The 23,544-nt window shown below is 31.6% G+C and overlaps 1 long non-coding RNA gene across 1 annotated transcript; it reads right to left on the reverse strand.

Moving 5' to 3' along the window:
- Nucleotides 1-7,714: 7,714 nt before the first annotated feature.
- LOC149139774 (uncharacterized) lies at nt 7,715-8,116 on the reverse strand. Its single transcript, XR_016265207.1, has 2 exons — nt 7,973-8,116; nt 7,715-7,884 (listed from the first exon to the last, which is right to left on the reverse strand). It is a non-coding gene; the product is annotated as an uncharacterized LOC149139774 (long non-coding RNA).
- Between the last annotated feature and the right edge of the window lie 15,428 nt (nt 8,117-23,544).

A 23,544-nucleotide genomic window follows, 5' to 3' on the forward strand; every position in this document is an offset into this window, starting at 1 on the left:
ATAATAGGAATTTAGTTTCTCCTAGTTTAGTGTGTGGTTGAGAGAATCTCTCAACCACACTACTGTACGTCTAAGATAGAATTCCTATCTTGAGACTATTGATTGTATAATTATGTGTGTAATTTCCTCATTCATGATAATAGAATATATTGTTGTGTGCTATTTTATCTGTAGGTGCAAAGGCAACTTCAAAAAGCCATACAACCTAGAAATTTTTGTGTGTATTTTGGAGATTGATTCCATGTAGCTTCTGCCAAATTTTATTTCCAATTAAATTGCTTGCAATTGTAATTTATTCTATGAACTGAATAATTCAAGCTAAGTTAATTTTCCAATAAAGAAATCATAAGAAATTACTTAGATTGTTGGAATAGAGATATTAACATGTACAAGTTAAACTAAACTAGGAAGAGATAGTGCATTGACCAAAAAAATTAATGAACATTCAGGAGCAATACTCTCCCCTCGAATGTTAATTAAGATAAAACTAACAACTTATATATGTTTTTGTTAATAATCACAAAATTGTTACATTCTATTCTATTCTATTTTATTTTATTTTAAATGTTAAAAAAAAAAAATACCCTTTTTACAATATACAATAAATAGTATAATTTTACAATAGAAAACGAATTTAACTTTATATTCTAAAAGGTTGAAATCAAACCTATATCACTTTCAACCTTAATTATAACTTTTTATGTAAAATAATATTTTTTAATTTAAAATATATATATATATATATATATATATATATATATAATAGTATATTATTTTAATTTAAATAAATAAAATCAAATTTGGTTTCTTTTAAATTATTACATTGTAATCAATATCATAGCATTGGTCTCTAACAAAATAAAAATAAACCTCAAATTCCGAGTCAAGGTTTTGAAAACTATAACAAATAAAGTGTCCTTTTAGAAATAAAACAATACGACATTCATTCTGATTGGAGATATTTATATTTAATGTTTATTTTAAAAATATTAATTTTTAATTTAAAAATAGTACTTTATAATCACTTTCATGAAATTAATGTTTAATAAATAAACATCAAAATTCCAGAGAGCTGAAAAATCATGACTATGTAGGCGTGTGGCTTGCTTATGCTTAAGTCAATTTATGGAAAAAGAATTATAAATACTTTGAAGTCCCTAACATATCAAAATCAAACATTTTCTATGGTTATTTTATTTTATTTATACATGGAATTGCATTTTTCATGATTATTTCATTTAATTTATACATGGAAAACATGAATGGGCAGAGGTGTGTTTTGCTTATGCTATGTCTACTTGTGGAAAAAGAATCACATATACTTTTAACTCTATAACATCATTGGTCATACCTAAATTAATTTGTAATTTTCAGGCGTGTTTATAATAATTATTTGTTGATGTATTATATATATATATATATGTATATATATTTTTTTTTTGTGTTTTTGTATTTATCACTATATTTTGTGTGGTAAATTATGTATATATATGTATGACTATGATCAATACTTTTTGATATTTATTTAACCCTGCGTGGTAAATTATATATATATTTGCATGGCTATGACCAATAATTTTTTATATTTATTTGAAGGTTGCGGCCAACCTACTGCATATGCTTATGGCATTTATTACATGTAATTTTCAAATTAATGAAAAGTCATGATTTTTCCTGAGAGAAAAAAACTCCCTACATACCAAAATCAAAACCAAACATTTTCCATGATTATTTCATCTAATTTATACATGGAATTGCACTTTTCATGATTATTTCATTTAATTTATACATGGAATCGTGATATATGATTATTTTATGTTTTTTAAGTCGTTAAATAAATGTTATTTGAATGGTGGAAAAAAATGATTATTTTTGTTCATATTTAGATTTAATTTTTGTAAATAATATGTTGATTTTTTAAATGAATATATCAAATGGTATTAACAAGATACTAATGCTAATGTCAAGTTTCATTAGCAAAACTGGTTGAGGATGAGCCTCCTCAGCAAGGCGACCCAGGATCAAATTTCACGGGGTGGTTGTGCCCTGTGCTAGGGGGAGGAGACTTGCTAAAAAATCTAGTTAGCTAAGGGCTACTGTGGGTCAAGCCTGAAGGATCACAAACCACTTGACAAACAAACAAAAAACAAGGTACTAATACTCACACTTTTCCTTTCATATTAGAGAGTAAGATTAATTATATTTTTTTTGGGCGGATTTGAATGACTAAAAATTTAGCTCAATGGGTTAGTTTGAGTGGTTGAATGCTTTGAATTATGAGTAGGTCACAATGCCAAGTCCTCCAATTGACTACCTTTCTAGATATTATTGGGTCTCACTCAATGTTCCTAGAAGTCCCTGCAATGTTCTTATGAGTCCCTGCCAAGGCAGGACTTTAGCAATCGATCTAAACTATTAGTTTAGCATTGACCATTACAACTTATAATGTTTAACTTTGAAAAATAAATATTTATTTTTCAATAGCCCTAAGGGTTAGCTCAATTGGTTAAGCTAATGTCATTATGGCCTCAATTGGTTAAGCTAATGTCACTATAACACCTTGCTAATGGGAGGTCACGAGGTCAATTCTCCTCAAGGCCTAATGGGAGGTCACAAGGTGAATTCTCCTTGAGGCCCTTGATAACTACCTCACATATTTTATGCTATGATTTATGGATATCATTCCAATATTCGTACATGATAATTTATGGATATAATTGCAATATTAGTACATGATTTTTAGATATTTGTGTATTGAATTTTTATTCTTAAGCTTTGCAAGAAAGCTATCCAAAAATAAAATCCTTGAAAATAGGTCATACTCAAGTAAATAACATATTTATTTCCTTGGAAAAAAAAATTATATATATATATAACAAAACTATTTTTCAAATATTTGATTGAATCATAATTTGAAGGTCTTATTGCAGTCTTTGCACAATATAATACCAAGTGGATAATTACATCACATGTTTTATGTTATAATTTATGGATATCATTGCAATATTCGTAGATATTTGTGTAGTGATTTTTTATTTTTAAGAAGTTATCCAAAAGTAAAATCCATGAAAATAGTGCATAGTAAATAACATATTTATCAGTTATCCAAAAGTAAAATCCATGAAAATAGTGCATAGTAAGTAACATATTTATCATTAGTCACTTACCAGAAGTTTTTTCTCACAATTATTTATGTTTTCCTTAACAATTATGTAGGATTAAAATTGTAAATGTGTAGACTTACTAGTGGTTATAATTTCTTATTCATTTTTTTCAAAGTATAGTTTCTAACTTCAATAGCATGGACTAAAATGCCATTAAATTGTAAAATTGCAACCAATATCAATGTACCCTAAATATATATTTGCCTTAAAAATTGTAATCAAAACAATCAAACATAACTCCAATTAAAAATAAAAAATTATTGTATTGAATATATATATATATATATAGATATATATATAACTAATATCCCCTTATGAAAAATCTTATCTTTTTTAAGGGCATTACTATGGTTAAATTCAAAGAAATTGTGAAAGTTTGGAAGAAAGGAGACTCATGTTTCACATGTGATTTATGGTATTAGGGTTAAATTTAAAGAAATTGTGAAAGCTTTGAAGAAAGGAGACTTATGTTTTACATGTGAGTTATTGTAGTAATAATCTTCATTGCTAAAGTTGCAATCTCTTAAAAGATGGATAGGTTAGATTTTTATTTTAGAAAATAAATAATGTTAAAGTAGTAATTTAAATTTTAAATTTTAATCTATTATTATACAAATATTTTTTTTAAATAATAATAGAAAAAATTTATAATGTTATTAATAATTTAATTTAATTATATTAAAATATATTAATACGAAAATGATATTTTAATATTGTTATGAATGATTTTAATTAAATAATGTTAAGGCATTAATTAATATGTATTTGTGAACCTTAGAAAGTATAACCATTACAGTGGTTAAATCTACATCATTCCATATTATAACATCCATTAATAATCGATCTACATTATAACTTCTTTAATTTTTTATTTTTTATTTTTTATTAATATAATAAAATAGAAAAATCAAATTGTATCATGATTCTACTTAATAATAAAAAATTGTATTTCACATTTCTCATTTATCATAACTTTTCAACATAAGTCCACTCAACCTCTAAACCATGGCACATAATTGAACACTGAAATGAAGAACCAATGAATAGACATATAAGTGTATGCTTTGTTATGAAGTAGTGGTTTTCAAACTTGGGAAGCCAAGGCAAGAACCTCTTGAATTGACCTATCAAGGTATTGGCTTTAAGGAATATTGCATGATCCATAACTTCCTACTGAAGGAAGTTGTATAGATACAATGTCTTCTTTTTATTTTTAAAGATGTATTAAGACCATGTTTTTTTTTTAATGTTTAAGTGCCATGTAGGCAACATATATCGCAATTTTAAAACATGTCCTGTTTAAATGATTTAATAAGTTTGTAGCTGAGTTTGAGATATATGAGGGGCAACTTTAATCATGGGCATGATGGAAAACCTAACTAAATATTTATATACTTTCACAAACAAATACAAAGGTTACAATCTTTGTGTTTATAAAAAACGAGAAGCAATCCTCCAAGTGAATCGTTCTTTATGCAAAGACTAAAGTGTCACAAAGAAAATGTAAATTTTTTTTAAAATATTAGGATTTTCAATAATTATGATATGAAATGGGAAAAAAATAAATAAGTAAATAAATAAATAAATTTAATTAAAACTTAAAATTATATATATATATATATATATATATTTATTTATTTATTTTGTTTTAATGTAGATTTTTATAGTTATAAGTTATAATGTAGCTTTTTATAGTTATAAGTTATAGTGCAGAAGTAGTTTTTTAAAGAAAACTATGTGATAAAGAGTTGAAAAGTCTAATTTTTGGGGTGAATGCTTCACCCATCATCAAGACAAGGAGCAAAAATAATTGATGATGATTATAATGATTAACTTCCACCAATATCTATATGGTCTATTGGACCTTAAGAATGTAAGAGATTAATCCAAATTCTTTAACATTGTATTCCTATACTCAAGAGAAGCTAGAGAAGCTTCCCAAATCACTATATTTTTGTTGAGTTAAAAGGTCAAAAAGATTGGTAGTATGACAAATATTTTGAAAATTAGATAGAATGTAAGTATAAGATGGACAATCTAAGAAAAAGTGTTTTACATCTTCAACCTTCTTAGGACAGCGAAGAGACAATTTTTTTCATCCCATAGAGTTTTGGGAATTGACCAATGCCCAATTTCACTATGAAGCTCATGAAAAATAGCTTTAAACTTGGCAATTTTCATTTTCTTCTTAACATTAGTTAAGACGGAGAAATAAAAATAACTTTAAACTTGGACAATTTTCATTTTCTTCTTAACATTAGTCAAAACCAAGAAATAAAAATAACTTTAAACTTAGCAATTTTCATTTTCTTCTTAACATTAGTATAATTCTAATTTTCAAAATAATAGTTAACTAGCAATTGCCCCAAAAGGTGCAAAGAGAGGCCGATAAGTTTTTTAAATTGGAAAAATAGTAAGAGAAACACATTTGTAGATATGTATGCCATATGCCATATGTATTGGCAAATTTAAATTCTATATAGATATTGTAAAAGATGATATTTTAGTTTTATGGATTAGCTCAAACTAAAAACACTAAAAACATTAATGTAATATATTTCTAATAAAACACTGAAAATAGAAAATAATTGTGATTGGAAACCACTATTTAAATTCAATTAAAATAATGATTAGATTAATTTGATATATTTCTAATAAAACACTAAAAATAGAAAATAAGTGTGATTCAAAACCACTATTTAAATTCAATCAAAATAATGATTAGATTATATAATTGAAGATGTATATGTTGAATGTGTTTACCGAAGTGGAGACGAGAATACACATGAACTGTGGTTTATGCCTCAACATGTTAGCACAAGGCATGGTGACGTGGAATATGCATATAAAATTAGGAATGGAGATACTTTGTATTAATCTCCTGGGTGAGATTTGTTACTATGATCATTTCAATAGCTTTAACGTGAAATTGAGTACCCTTTTTAGATGCAGATGGAGCCATAGCATCACTTCCTGTATTTGTTTTAACGTGAAATTGAGTAGCCTTTTTAGATGCAAATGGAGCCATATTTGTTTTAACGTGAAATTGAGTAGCCTTTTTAGATGCAGATGGAGCCATAGTATCAGTTCCTGTATTTGTATTTGTTTCACCCTCTGTACCACCACTTTTTAGCCCTGATAAATTTCTAAGGTCATTTCTCAGAGTACTTTGACGGTTGCCATTTTGTTTGCCCTATCGACATCTCATTAAGTTTGGCTCTCTCCCCTGAATCTACCAACTTGTCATCATAGGTAGCCATCCCAAAACTATAAATACCATTTTATAACCACTTCTTTAGTTCTCACTGAAATCGCAGTAACATAGAGCATGCCTTCTCCCCATAATTCGCTCCCAAATAGTTTAAACAGTGATCTTAAACTTACAAAGGCCTAAAAGCCATGTCAACCCTCTCGGTATGTATCCTCAAAGAATACAAAGGCTTCAAGAAATTCTTCATTGAAACCATACCTCTCTGTATTGCTTGATAGACCCATACATTCCAGAAAATACTATTCAACTTATTATATTTTTAATGCCACTTATTTCATTAAAACATATATTCCTTTGCGCATTCTTTCCTACCTGATCATTCAGTTTCTCTTTAAAACACGCGAATGCAATGTAAAATGCCAGGTGAAAGTTTTACGCATTTAGTCGTGTCTAAGGAATTGGACTATATATGATTTTTGCGTTTTAGCTTAAATATCTTTAATGTGGGTTTCAAGTGTATATATTCTGAACATGAGCACTAAAAACAGGTACAAATGCAACATTGATGGGCAAATATCAGACAAATATATGAATTCACCCATAGAATGTGAAATTTTTCTTTTTCACTATCCCATCTAAACAAAATTTCGATGTTACCATGAGCGGCTTCAGCTAAATGACCTTCTCATGCCCAGGAAATCTAAGGCAAGAGTGGAATGCCCATTTCTCTTACATCCCCAATCGAGCAGAAAAGGTAACCTGTTAATAAAATAGAGTTTAGGCCTCATACCTGAACTTTATATCACACTCTTTGTACCTACTTCCAACTCTTTCACAATAATTTTAAGCCTCAAAACAAGAAGGGACTTCAGGTCCAAATCACTTCACCCTCTCACAAAAGAATAAAGAAATAAAATAATATACATCCTGCTATACTAATCTATTTCGCCTTCCTCTGCATAACCATTTCCAGCAGCTATTCCACCAGCATTTCCAGTAGCTATTCCACCAGCATTAGCCTCTTCCTCCTCTTCATTTTCATTTCTCATGAACCAACCGATTTGCTCCAAACAATTCCTACCCTGCAACGAAAAGGGTGCCAGTCCATCTTCAGAATGAACAAGACATGTCTCATCCACATAAATGGGAATGTGATCAGGTTGAGAAGATCTCAGCATCTCTAGGTCCTTGAGCAATTGGGTGTTTTCATCAATCTCAACAATTTTCTCCATCTGTCATGTGTTTATAATGCAAGGGTAACAAACTCATCAATATTGATTTCTCTTGTTTGTTGGGCTCTTGCTACTTGAAGCTTGCAAGGCAAAAATTGTGATAACAAGAAGAGAGAATACTAAATAAAACAGAAAGGACTCAAAACATGCTGTAATTCCAAGCGTGCAGCTTCACGCTCAATCTCCAACTTCCGTTTAGCTTCAGCCGCAGCTTCTGCTTCAGCTTGCTTACGAGCAAATTCTGCTGCTTTTGCCTCTTCTTGAAGCCTTGCTTGCTCTGATAAACATTAATCAATGTAAAAATCAACACCAGGCCAGGTAAAAATCAATCAAAGCTTATAAATTCAAAGCTTCTAAATTTCAACCTTCTCTTTGACGCCTTTCTAATTCCTCCCGTTCACGCCGCAGCTTCTCTGGATCTCCCCTGTCATCCACGCAGCATTGAAACGGATTGTCCTGGAACTCCGACGTAAAAGACTCCGGCATAAAACTGGTGTGCACAGATGTCAAGTGGGGAGTAGATTGTCCAGTTCGCCAGGTGTCAGCGCGAGAATGAGAAGGACGACAAAAGGTCCCTTTCAAAGGAAAGCCTATCGGCCTAATTAATTTTTTATAAAAATAATAATAATAAATAAATAAAAATAAAAATAAATAATTCCTCTATATTTTTCCACAATCTTTTCTTAAATTTAAATTTTTAATTAAAAAAATTACTAAGATTTTATTCACAAAGAAGGGAATTTGTGAATCCCCTTACCACCGATTACAAGTTATATTACTTTTTCCCTTCCTGTACGTGAACCTTTAAAAAGAGACGTGATGTTTACTGTAAGATAATTAAACTTCATATTTTAATGTGTTCGTGATAATAAATAGCAGGAAGTATAAGAAGATATAAAAGAGCTATAAAATTATTTCAAAACATTATTTATATATAGAGAAAATAAATAAACAAATATACTTAGCCAAAACAAAATAATAAGTGTGAAATCATTACCCACTATTTTTAAAGAAAAATAAGGCAATGCAAAATGGAATTATAAACAACCGATTCCTTAATGAGATATTTAAACTATTTTCTTTATAATAATGTTAAAATAAGATGTAAATTTTGATGAATTTAATTATTTTGTGACTTAGAATAATAATGATTTATTTATATTTAATAGAGGGGCGGATTATTATGGTATATAAATATATTTTTGTTTAAATAAGTATAGGTAGAAAAAAACTAATGATATAATATTAGATTATTTTGAATAAGTTTTAAGGGTTAGTTTAATTGGTTGAGGTTTTATTGCTAAAGTATTTTGTGATTGAGAGGAGATTAGTTTAATTTTTTTTAATACTTTTGGGGTTAGGCTAATTTAATTCTCTTTGACACCTTTGAGGTTAGGCTCAGATTCTAGTCCCTTTGAGTGGAACTAGTCATATTTTCCATGGAAAAATTAGATTATTTTGAATATAAATAAGAAAAATTAAATAAAATTAGATTATTTTGAATATAAATAATAATAAAATAATAATAATAAATAAATAAAATTAGATTATTTTCAATATAAATAAGAAAAATTAAAATAAATTTAATGTATATTATATTTTATTTAAATTATAAATAAAATTAATATTTTTTAATTAATATTATAATATAGATTTATATATGTTATTTTATTATATTGAAAGTAAACAAAGTTATTTACAATTGGGTTATGTATTTAATTTATAATTTAAAATAATAAATGAAATTGTAAAAAATAATAATGATAAAATAAAAATAGCTCACAAGGCATAGGATAGGCATAGGATAGATAGTAATGGGGTATATTGTTAAGTCACTCTGTGTTGTGAAGTTTACTTGTTCAAAACTTTGTGGGCAAAAATCCAGTCATGTTAAGGGTTGGTGTGGCCTAGAGCCAGGTGCGATCCCCGGGTGATTTTGATGGCTTAGATGCCCCTGGGTCGTGGTTTCTCAAGCCAAAGGTTAAGCTTGATGTCATCTCTAGAGGACACAGTCAACTTGACAAACAAAAAAATAATAATAAAATAAAAATATAATTTCTCAATCGAGACTTGTTACTAGTTGTCTCAACAAATGTAAGTTCATCGACATAATAACTGATTTATTGCATCGTCCCCTCCATATTCCACCGCTTCATCTTGCATTAATGCTCCTCATCGATTTGAGAGCCTCCCTCTGTGTACCATGGGCACTATTATTTCCACTTGTGTTGGTCGCCCTTGCATCTTTGTTAGATGGGATTTATCCTGGTGTGAGTCATTGTGGGCTCTCATCTCTAGTTCTCCTCCCTTTGGGGCACCCCACTACCTTGTTAGGACTATGAGTTGTTGGCTACCTTGAGGCATGACTCCACAAGATTATTTATTCTTGGCCTTTTCTCCAACTTGCACTGGCTTTGCCAGACACAGAGGGGCTCACTCCAACTTTCTCTGCTTCCACTACACTCTTGTGGGATAATATTTCTTTCTTCTTGAGCTTTTGCCTCCTCAGTCCTTCTACTATACACATGTTTTGTTCTCTTGGTTCTCCCCTTCCCCCCACTTCCATGATGAGGCAATGCACTCGCTGCTAGAAAGGGAGAGGTGGTCGTGGTTTGGTGGGTGGATCTTAAGCCCATTTTTGGGCCAAATCCTCGGTTTGAAATTATCATATCCATACTCCAACAAAATTGCAAGCTTAAATTCATGAAGTCAAAGAGTAATTCAGACAAGAGCATTAACATGTTCTAGATTCAAAGGTTTTGGAGGGTGTAGCTACATGGATTCTTGACATTGGTAACACAAGGGGGGTACAAAATAATTGTCTATATATTGATGACCTTAATTGACACATAAAACTTCTCTTGTTATATGTACTTTTTAATCAAAGAGAGGCATGGGATAACCTCATGCACATGTTAGATGAACTAAAGCTACTTATGTTGGATGTGGAAGACTGCCTAACATGTTTGGATATGGGTTCGCCTCCAAGATCTTGAGTTCCTCCTCACCGCTAGGGAGCATACCATCCCATCAACTTGGATACCTTCCTTCATGGTTATATTTTCATTGTATTTTCTCCTGTGCATGCTAGTTTTTCCAAGAACAATGGCTTCCATTCATGGACAATCTAGTTTAGTTCTAGTTGTTTTCACTTTCCAATCTAGACTGGTTGTCTTACAAGTTTGATTTTTACTTATAGTTTTGGTTGTTGTTTTTCCCTTTGTTGGGGAGGAACTTCCTATGAAATTATATGTATATCAAGTTTGGTTATACGTAATCAATTTTTGGATAAAAACTTAGAAACTATGTTGTCTCTAGTCTGGTTTCTCGTGTGACAAGCCAACAACAACTAACATATTTAGAACTGTGTAAATCTTTGTGTTATCAATGTGTGTGTAACTAATATATAAGCAATACAATTTCTAATAAGATTATGATTTCTTGTTGCTTAAAATACACTTTTGAATGCATAAATGGATTCAGCACCTAACAAACCCCTAAGGCACTCAATCTTTGCAAATTAAACAACTTAAAGTTATGATATTTAAAAATCTATACTGGATTTTAAACAAAACTGACAAGAAAATTACATTTTCACCAAATTTGTTGATACCATCTCAAACAAGATTGTGATTTTTTTGTTTAAAATGCATTTTTGAAAACATAAATGGATTCAACACCCTCAAAAACCCTTGGGCACTCAAATTCTATAGATCAAATAACTGAAACTCAAGTTTTTAAAAGTCTTTCTCAAAATATAGTTAAAATTAACAAAAAATTATTTCGAAAAAGGTCATTTCATCTTTAAATTAGTCCACACCAATATATCTAATTAATTTTATTTTTACTATATTAAACATTTTAAATTTGTGTGTAATTTATTTTTAAATATTTATAAACTTATATTATAATAAATATAAAATTAAAATAAATATATGATTGGTTTATATATTTTTATAGAGTATATCATATAGATTTGTGTTGTTATTTAATTTTGTCTTTTTATTAAAATATATTTGAAATTGAAATAACTTTATGTTTCCTATATTGTTATATAATATATTATAATTATTATTTTTAAAAAATTACATTTATTATATATATAAATTAATTTAATTTTAGAATTGAAAAAAAAATATTAAGTTTTGTTTTTAATATTTATGTTTATTATTTATAAGTTTTATTATAATAAAATTTTAATTCATTTTATTATAGTGTGAGTGAATTTAATGGTTAAGAATATATGTTTCTCTTTATAAGAGGTCAGAGATTCAATGAGAGTGGAATAGAGTATGTTCATCTTCAGAAATCATATGTACATCTTCATGAACCGTAGAAGTCAAATTGTTATGCGAAGGCAGGTTGTCCCATAAACAAGTGGATCTTATACACCAATTTGATGTCTAACTTGTTTGTGACCCTAAAAATAGATTATTAGTACAACTTGAGTGGGCTTAATGATTAAGAGCATGTGTTTCCTCCTAGGTGGTTACAGGTTCAAATCTAGAGGACTTTAGAGCATAAACACCTCTATAAACTTTAAGATGTTCAAATACACCTCAACATGAAGTAAAAATTATACTTGTGAGATTCTGAGGTTCTGAATGTCTAGGCTCTTGTTAAGTCATAAGTTATTAGTATATCTAGTTTGTGGAGGGACCAACCTCCATGTAGTTAATTGCATTAAAGTTTATAGGTGGTTGGATAATTGTTTATTATCTACTTTGTTTGTAAGATAAGGGACCCACATCCACCTATTTAATTGATTATTAAAGTTCATAAGTGGTTGGGATAATGGTTTATTATATGTTCAATTTGGTTTCAATTCCCTTGCTAAGTCATAAGTTATTGGTATATCTAGTTTGTTTGTGAGATAAGGGACCCACCTCCATGTAGTTAATTGATTATTAAAGTTTATAAAAGGTTGGGATAATGGTTTATTATCCCCTCCACATAGTTTCAATTCTTGTGATGGACATGTTGGCCCGTTGTGATAAGGTTAGAAGAGTAGCCAATCCTAGGATAGAGCTTCCTTGTGGGGTTCTAAACATGTAAGTTCATGCTAAGTCATAATTTATGGCAGTTTTGAAATAACTTTCTTGGCTAGAATTTGGCAACATAATTTTAATCAATATTGTGATTTCTTGTTGTTTAAAATGCATTTTTGAATGTATAAATGGATTTAGCACCCTGAGAAAAGCTCGAGACATATGTGGCCAGTTGTGATAAGGTTGGAAGAGTAGACAATTTTGTTATAGAGCTACCTAGTGGCGTTTTGTTGGCCAAAATCCAACAATGCAATTTTAAGCAAGATTGTGTTTTTTTGTTATTTAAAATGCATTTTTGAATGCATAAATGGATTCAACACCCAAAAAAAACCCTAAAGCACTAGAACTACTTAAACTTTTATTCTTAAAAATCTATACTAGATTTTGGCCTAAAGTCTCCACGAAAGGGTCATCTAATATTTATTATTTAATGTTTCCATCATTTCACCTTCTCTATATTAAGTTATTAAAAACTAAAATAAACTAAATTTTTTTAATAATACTATGGTAAATTTTGACAACAACAAAAAATATTATTTTTTTTTCACTAAACCATTTATTAATTTTTTTAAAGAAATGAATATCCATATATTCCATATACTTCATATGAGAAATATACATGCTTTGGTCCATTGCATCAAAGTTCATCATGTAATTTACAAGAATTGAACCTAAGTGCGAAGGATCTCAATCATTCCTACCAACCATCTGAGATTTAGCGAGGTGTTTTAGTGATGGGAACTCGACCAATTGAGCTATTCGTCGTGGCTGCCTACCACATCACATAAACTCAATTAGCTATAAATTTTATTATTGCCCATTTCACCATTAATTTGGACTTTAATTCAAGAATTTTTCTTTCTCCCCTTAATTTTATCCATTTATATATATATTTTTAGCACTCTCACATCATTATTCAAAAAAATAATAATGTTCTCAAAGATGGGCAGAATATTTAGCAGAGAGGTCAAAAATTGTTGAGAAATGGCAACAAGAAATTCCAGTTTAATTTGTCCTTGAATTAAACTGAGAATTAAAATCAAATTCTATTTTCATAGCAACTTGTAAATAGTTAATTAAGTTTAATTAACTTAATTAGCTTGGGAATTTCGAGTTGGAAGTCTTTCTAAAGTCATGTATATGTTCTCCTTAAGTTTTAGGGGTCCACTATGAGTTTAAATTGAGTTGGAAATTATATCACTCATTTTACTGAGTTAATTTCAGTTAAATTAGTTCCAAACTGTTTGAAGAACTAATAGGGGACTAACAGTCAGTTGGTGCACTAATGCATCCACTAGTGCTACTCTAGTTAACTAAAGATTCCCTCATGAGAAACTCATGCATGTCGGTTCATACAAGGAAACAGTTGAGACTAGAGTGCAGAGACAGTGTACTATCAGTGGTATTATTTACTAGAGTGTAAATATCATGCATGCATCAGAGATTGATCCTATGTTTGGATTGTGCAGTTTTGGAAGCATGAATTCCCTTTAAATATGGGCTATTCATCCTAGGAATTACGCAAGATATTAGGAGCTTGGAGAGTTGCAGAATTGACTAAGTGTCGGCCAATAGCTAGCTTGTGAGCTGAGATAGTTGAGGATACTTGTGCGGAATTGTTCTAGTGAGAACAAACTTTGTATCTTCACTCATATTTATGATATATTCAATACAGATAGCGGGGTTTTGGTCAGTGGCTTTCCCCAGATACATCTTGTGTTATGTGTCATTGATTTGTCTTCTTCTTGTTCATATTGTTTTCATTGATCTATTGGCTTTCGCTAGTTGAAAGTAGAAGTAGATTCTTGTCCTATGCTTTAGTACATTGCATAAGCTTGTGAATCTACAGGATTTTCTACATGGTATCAAATCTGAGAACAGTATACTAGAGGAGATTTCGAAGTTTTGATTTTTGGGTTACAGGTGAAATTCGAATTTGCAATACATACTTCAGGATCGGCAGATGAAATTCTACAGTTTGCGACTAGAGTATGCCTTGGAGGCAACTCGAATTTTATAGCCTAGAGGGACAGAATGGAGGTTGTGCTAGAGGATAATGGCTTGAAGGAATTCATTGATCAAGAAATTCCTAAGCCAACAGCATTGGATGCACAGAATTTGGTCGAATGGAAGAAGTGTGTGGCGAAGGCGAGGCGGATAATCCTTGAGGGAGTTCAAGACCACATTGTCTCGATTCTCCATGGCAAGGAAAATTTGTATGCTATGTGGAAAACATTGACAAACTTGTATCAGAATAGTAGTGACCAAAGGAAATTGGCACTAAAGGATAAACTTCAAAAAATCAAAATGGAGAAAGGCGAGACTATTCCAAAATACTTGACCAAGTTCACTAAATGTCGTGATGAACTTGGAAGTGTTGGAATCACGGTTTCCAAGGATGATATGGTGAGTCTTTCTCTTATAGGACTCTCAAAGAGTTGGCATAGTTATCAAGACTTCGTTAATGGTCAGGAGAAGATACCAAATTGGGAACTACTATGGTCAGATTTGATGCAGGAGGAGATCAGGAGGAACACCAAGGATGGCTCTTCATCAAAGACAGATGATGAAGAATATTTTTCCTTAGTGATTAAGGCGAAGAAGGGGAAAGGGAAAGCTTCCCATTCCAAATCGGATTCTTATCATGGAGGTAAGAAGAAAGACACGACAAAAGTTAACTGCTTTCATTGCCATGAGCTAGGTCATTTTGCTACAAATTGTCCACTCAAGAAGTTCAAGAAGAAGTCCTCAAGAGGAGCGGCGGGTGAGGCTTTGGCCTCTTAATCCAAATTGGACTTTTCCCTCATTGCATGCATGGTTTCATCAACGATGGGAAGTGTATGGTACTTAAATAGTGGAGCTTCATTCCACATGACTAGCGATAGAGAGTTATTTAGTGACCTAGAGGAGAAAGATCTCCATATGCATATTGAGATGGGTGACGATGGGAAGTATAGTGTTACTGGATTGGGAACGATTACTTTTCAAAGGGAGCATGGGGCTCCACTCACCTTAAAGAATGTTATGTATGTGCCTGAGCTAAAGAAGAACTTGGTATTTGTTTCCATGCTTGAGGATAGAGGCTATGATGTGATCTTCTCGAAAGGAAAGGTGTTCCTTCGACACATAGCCAAGGTCAAGTAAATAAGATAGGGATTCAGGTGAAGAATCTCTATAAGTTGGAGGTAGAGGAGTGTGTTGCTTTGAGCACAAAATCAGAAAGGGTGTAGAGCCAAGATGTTAGCGAGTTGTGGCACAGGCGATTAGGCCACTTGCATCATGGGGCTTTGAAGATATTGCAACAGATCTCTACCGGTATTCCCAAAGGTACGCTTGAGCAAGTTGATACATGCAAGGGGTGTACTTTGGGAAAATACACCAAGTCTTCCTTTCACGATAGAGACAGTCGAGCAGAGGCTATTCTAGAGCAAGTCCATTCAGATGTGTGTGGACCATTCTCAATAACATCCACAACCAAACACAAGTATTATGTTATATTTGTTGATGACTATTTTGTAAATGATGAATATTTTTCATGCAGAAAAGGATCAAACTTTCACAAAGTTTTGTAAGTTTAAAGCATTGGTGGAGAAAGAGTCGGGCAAGAAATTTAAATCTCTATGGAGTGATAACAGTGGTGAGTATGTCTCAAACAAGTTTAAGAACTTCTGTGCAGTGGAATGGATTAAATGGGAGTTGATGACACCCCATAATCCTCAGCAAAATGGGGTAGTCGAGAGGAAGAACAGAAGCATAGTAGGGGCAGTGAGGACGATGTTGCATGATAAGGGCCTACCACTTCACTTGTGGGCTAAGACATGCAACACAACGGTTTATGTTCAGAATCGTAGCCCACATTGGATACTTGAGATGAAGACACCGGAGGAGGATTATTCTGGTAAGAGGCCGGGTGTTGGTCTCTTCAGGATTTTTGGGTCATCGGTATATTTCCATGTGACCAAAGATGCGCAGAATAAGCTTGAGCCAACAACAGATTTAGGGATAATTATGGGGTACACTGATACACCTCAAAACTATCGGGTGTACTTTCCAACCAGCAGGATTACAATGGTTCGCAAGGATGTCAGATTCGATGAGGAGAAGGAACTTCCCTTGAGAGGGAGCTTGAGTTACATGCTTACGAGGAGCTTTTAGCTCCTAAGGTTGAGGAACCTCATATCAATGTGGAGCAACCACATGCAGAGGATCTAGGAGTGGAGACATCCACTCAAGCAAAGTCTTCCAAAGAGGGAATAAAGCACACCAGAGAGGTTGACAGATTGTTAGATGATGCACATGAGAATGTTGGAGCACCCACTTCTCAGCGTAGGCAAAGGAGGTCACCTGAGAGGTACACTAGATACATGGCTCTTATGGGCGAATATGTTGTGACAGAGCCATCTTCCTTTAAGGAATCGGTGCAATAGCTGGTTGGGGTTGATGCCATGGTGAAGGAGTATGACTCCATAGTTCGTAACAGTGTTTGGGATGTGGTCCCGAGACCGGAGGACAAGTCAATGGTGAGCTCACGTTCTCTTTACAAGGTAAAGCAAGTTGCAGATGGTAGTGTGGAGAAGCATAAGGCTAGATTTGTGGCCTGTGGCTTTTCACGGGTTGAGGGGATTGACTATGATGAGACCTTTGCTCCTGTTGCAAGGTACTCGTCAATCAGATCTATATTGGCACTATCATTATAGATGGGTTGGAAGATACATTAGATGGATGTGAAGACAACCTTCTTTAATGGCATGATTGAGGAAGAGGTGTACATAAAGCATCATGAAGGTTTTTATACCTTTGACCATGAGTTACATGTGTGTCGGCTCAAGAGAGCGTTGTATGGGCTGAAGCAAGAACCCCATGCTTGGTACACCAGGATAAATAGCTACTTCACTGAGTTGAGCTTCACAAAGAGTGAAGCGGATGAAAACCTATACCACAAAGTGGTGGAAGGTAAACTGTTGATCATTATACTTTATGTTGTTGATCTCATACTGACATGTGATGATCAGCTGATCAAGTCTTTCAAAGAGGACCTTGCAAGAGAGTTTGAGATGAAGGACATGGGGCTCATGCATTACTTTCTTGGCATGGAGGTATGGCAGGGAGATGGGGAGTTGTTTGTGTCTCGGGGCAAGTATGCCAATGAGATACTTAGGAGATTCCGCATGGAGAGCAGCAAACCCATGGAGACTCCTCTAGCAGGTAACAGGAGGAAGGAGGATGCTAATTCGAGAGAAGTAGTGGAAGTTATTGTTTACAGAAAGCTTGTGGGTTCACTCATGTACTTGGTGAACACACGACCAAATATGTGATATGTAGTTAACCAACTTAGTCAAGTGATGGTTAGGCCTACCAAGCTATATTGGAAGGAAACAAAGCATGTGTTGAGATACCTCTGGGGCACCTCTAAGTATCGATTATGGTGTAGACAGATAGAGGGAGTGAAGCTTCAAGGCTTCACTGATGCAGATTGGGTAGGGAGTCCATCCGACTGAAAAATCACATCAAGAGGGTTCTTCAGTATTGGGTCAATGGCAGTTTCTTGGTACAGAAGGAAACAGAGATCGGTTGCACTTAGTTTGGTAGAGGCAGAGTACATGGTTGCGAGTCAGGAAGCATGTGAGGCCATCAAGATGAGGAAGATCCTGGTTGGTTTGTGTGGTCAATAGATGGATCCAAATGTGATTTACTATGATAATCAAAGTTGTATCAAACTCTTTGAAAATCCATTTTTTCATGATTGTTCCAAACATATTGATATCTGATATCACATCTCAAAGATTGTGTATTGAGGTGAATTAAATTGTTAGAGTACATTCCCATGGAGAAGCAAAATGTTGACATTTTGACAAAGGCATTGTCAAGATGTAAATTCGAGTTTCACAGAGACAGGATCGGGGTATTTGATAATCCCTTTCTTGTTGAGAGGGAGTGTTAAGAAATGGCAACAAGAAGTGTCAGTTTAATTTGTTCTTGATTTAAACTGAGAATTAAAATTGAATTATATTTTCATAGCAACTTGTAAATAGTTAATTAAGTTTAATTAACTTAATTATCTTAGGAATTTCGAGTTGGAAGTCTTTCTAAAGTCATGTATATGTTCTCCCTAAGTTTTAGGGGTCCAGTATGAGTTTAAATTGAGTTGGAAATTAGATCACTCAGTTTACTGAGTTAATTGCGTTTAAATTAGTTCCAAACTATTTGAGGAACTAATAGAGGACTAACAGTCAGTTGGTGCACTAATGCATCCACTAGTGTTACTCCAGTTAACTGAAGATTCCCTCATGAGAAACTCATGCACGTCAATTCAAAGAAAGACCCAGTTGAGACTAGAGTGCAGGGACAGTGTACTATCAGTGCTATTATTTACTAGCGTGTAAATATCATGCATACATCAGAGATTGATCCTATGTTTGGATTGTGCAGTTTTGGAAGCATGAATTCCCTTTAAATATGGGCTATTATCTTAGGAATTACACAAGAGATTAAGAGCTTGGAAAGCTGCAGAATTGGCTAAGTGTTGGCCAAGAGCTAGCTTGTATGCTGAGAGAGTTGAACATACTTATGCGGAATTGTTGTAGTGAGAACAAGCTTTGTATCTTCACTCATATTTCTGATATATGCAATACATAGAGGGGTTTTGAGCAATGGCTTTCCCCAGATACATCTTGTGTTATGTGCCATTGATTTGTCTTTTTCTTGTTCATAGTGTTTTCATCAATCTATTGGCTTCTACTGGTTAAAAGTAGAGGTAGATTCCTTTTTTTTTTAATTTGTGGAAAAAACTTGTGAACAGTTTATGAAACCAACGTTTCGGACTAACTTAGTGAGTCCATCATCAAGGCAATGTGATTTGTCTTCTGAGAAGAGAGACATGTCCTATGCTTTAGTACATTGCATGAGCTTGTGAATTTTCTACAAAAATTTCAACATACTTACACAGTACAACTCCAAAAATATATAGAAGTTTCAACACACTCACACTAGCGCCAAAAATATATATACAATATGAAAAACTATGAAAATTTGTTGTATATATAATACAATTTTATTATGAAATTTAAAATTAAATTAATTTTAGTTTGAAAGGTTAGAAAGAATTATTATTGTTTTTCTCAGACAACTTTAATTTCCATAAATAACAGTTTAAAGTATTTTATTTTTTTATATAAAAAGTGTCGCTTAGTTTAAATATAGCTAAATTAAAGTACAAAACAATAAAGAACTAAAATTGCATATACCTCATCTTGCAACAGCAATATTAACTACTAATATTGTAAACATGTGTCTATTAATTTTTTTTAAAGTTTGATGAGTGAAATAAATGTAAGAAAAATATTTATTAAAAAAATCTCTGAAAATTATAAGTGAAATTTAGTTAAAGGGAAGAAAAGTCATTAAAATTAAGAAATAAAATTGAACCATTCTTTTCATAGGTAGATACAACAAAACTCTGTGTTAACTTGTTTCTAGAGTCTTTGGTTCGTTGTTACTATTATTTGTAAGTTCTCTTGTACAAAAAAGAGGTTTTTTGTAATGTTCTTCCAAAAATAATATGTTAGAGTCACAAACCAAATCTATGACTTGTATAGAGATCAAACAAATACTAGTTAGAAAATACTATGATGTTATTAAAAAATATAATTGAATGTTGAATCCTCCTATGAGAGCTCTTTTACTAATATCAACACCTTCAAAAGAAATATCAAAGTGTTCAATAAGTTCAAGGCGAAAAACATAAAATAATTGTTAACTAATCTTTCAAAATTGTTACTGTATACTATGTAATTAGTTTTATATTTTGTTTCTATCATTAATAAGTTGTCGAGACACAACTATTTATTGTATACTATGTAATTAGTTTTATATTTTGTTTTTATCATTAATAAGTTGTCGAGACACAACTATCTCATACATAGATTGCACATGTATAAATAAGTGATTTTATCATTAATATGGTTTTTTTCATTGTGGAGTTTATTCTGCCTTGTGTACAATGATTCAATACTCAATAAAATAATCATGTTTGTTTGCATAAAAAATAACATAATATTACATACCAAAATAATAAACAAATGAAATTTGCAAAAACACATTTTTTAATTGAAAAATTATGCATAATTTTTGCAATCAACCCATGGTTGTCCATGAAATTTCCTTTGTTTACAATGTCAATGTCAAATGAGAGCTACAGTTTTCTATAAAACAAACTACTTTGAAGACAAATCATTGTACAAATAATTATTATCTAAATTAATAATAATACTTATATTAACCTCCAATACATAGTGGTAGCTTGTATAATATTAAAAGAGTTTGTTTAGATCAACTTGTGCAGCGAAAAAATGATATCAGATGCTTGTTGAGATCGACTTGTGCATCAAAAAATGATATCAGATGTGCGACATGCTTATAAGACAATTTTTGCAAGAATCTACTACTTCACAATTTTGGAACAGTAGATGACGAGAACACCAAGACACAACTAAATCCTCATCAATACACATGAAAATATGAATAAATAGTCATTTTCCAAATCTCTCATATTTGAGTGCAAATAATGATGACAAGAGGCCTTTAAGATTTTAAGATTTGAGGAGAATGAAGCAATGTGTATATATAAGACAAGAAGAGAAAATTATAGTCAAATTTTATTTTAATTTCTTATTTTGAAAATTGTTTTTTATTAATCTAATTATATTCATTAAAATGGAAGTTCTATTGTATAGTTGTGGTTTCTAGAAAAAAAATTCATAGAAAGGTGAAAGGAAAAAAATGAATTCAAATTAAAAATTAAGAAGAAAAAAAAAATGATTAATGGAATTGGAATATATATATATGAAAAAAGTTTTTTTAATTATTTTTTTCTTTTTTAATTGAAAATATGGAGAAAACACTATAATTTATGAAAATGGAAAAAACAAAAATTAATGTTAAATAAAAAATAAATAAAACTAAAAGCAAAAAAAAAAGTAATAAATAAAAAGTGGAAATTATGGTAATAAGACTTCAACCAATCACTTTATAAATAAATAAATTTCAATATAATAATTTAAAAAAATAAATAAATCCAATATTAAACTATAGTTAAACAACAGAAATTTTTAATCAAAACAAATTAATCCCATATATGCCTGCTGGTAAAAATTAATAAAAAATACTATTATTTAATAAAATTTATATAAACAATAAACATGTGTCTAAAATGTAATAGAAAATATTCATAATTCAGCAAAACCCATTCCATACTTACATGGAATTAACACACCATTTCACCTTTGCCTCTCCCCTTCAAATTCCTGTGTAGCATATGGGCAAAGGAAAGACTAAATGTTGTAATATACAATGCAACCATCACTTCAAAAACCTTGTGATAAAATACATGAACCCAAGTGGGAAAATTTCAAGAATTGCAACACACAGAGCATTGCCCTTATAGTCTTAAAGTAATGCCAGCCAGCTTGAAAAGCCTTCCTAGCAGACAATGCTTGTAACCTGGCTGACGCCTCAACACTCTGTAAAGACCAAGTATGCAAATTATTCTAAAATGTAAAGGATATATCCTCAAGTCACATCTTCTAAAATGCACTACTTAGTGCTGAATCATTTTAAACTCTAAATTAAACATATAATCCACTAAGTTCAAGCAACCATAGATACTTCCACTGTTCAGTGGTGGCCAGGCAAGCGACCCATGTTCAAATCCCAGCAGGCTGAGTTTGATGGCTCCCGCATTGAAGTGGACCGATGATAAACATATAATCCACTAAGTTCAAGCAACCATAGATACTTCCACTGTTCAGTGGTGGCCAGGCAAGCGACCCATGTTCAAATCCCAGCAGGCTGAGTTTGATGGCTCCCACATTGAAGTGGACCGATGATAATGCGGACATGTGGTTCATAGCTCTTCGCACAGATCAAAATGTGCTTTTCCTATGAATCATATATGTAAATAACAGGGAATCTTAGGATAAAATATTGAGAGCATCTGGAACAACCATTCTCTTTTTCTTCTTCTTGTCATACTGTGGGCTTAAGAATTACACCATGCATATTGAAAAGTAAGTAAATTTATCATATGACAATGATATTACGTTGAAATCTAAAATAGTTATAGAATATTAAATTAAAAGTAAACATAAAATGCCCTAAACTATTAAATTATTAGTAAATTTTTCAAAAAGTATTAAATAATAAATCAATCAATCACAGCTTCAATCATGTTCCAAGTCACAAAATAAAAATCACAACTCCAAATGTCTCATGCTCTGGCTAGATGGTAAATCCGAATCACAACAAATTGCAGATGGAAAATGTTGAATGGTGGCAGCTAAAATCTTGGGTGGCAAGGTAAAATGTTGAGTGGCAATAAATCACAGCTCCAATCATGCTCCAAGTCACAAAATAAAAATCACAACTCCAAATGTCTCAATAGATGGTAAATCAGATGGTAAATCCCAATCACAACAAATTGCAGATGGAAAATGTTGAATGGTGGCAGCGAAAATCTTGGGTGGCAAGGTAAAATGTTGAGGAGCAAGAGAAGGAAAATGTCAAACTACAAGGTTACTAAGAAATGAATGAGAGATGTGAATGATTATGTTTTAAAGTTTTAATTTATCATTTAGTTTTTATTTTCTTTTTTTTTTTAATTAGGTTAAAATTTGTAATTTAAAAAAGAAATATGTTTTTAATTGTTATTAGCAAAAAGATTTAGTTATGTTTTTTAAATGGTTATTAACAAAAAAAAATCAGAGAATTTTTTTTTTTTTTAATTTTTTAATTGTTATTAGCAAAAAAAATTGAGACATTGAGAGGTTTTTAGTCACCAAAAAAATCCCAGAATTTCCCCAAACAAAAAAAGAAAAGTGAGAAAAAATTCCTTT

This window comes from Pinus tabuliformis, chromosome X (genome assembly GCF_031772625.1).
Source record: "Pinus tabuliformis cultivar Carrire ecotype Pingquan chromosome X, CPIR1, whole genome shotgun sequence".
Classification (NCBI taxonomy): Eukaryota; Viridiplantae; Streptophyta; class Pinopsida; order Pinales; family Pinaceae; genus Pinus; species Pinus tabuliformis.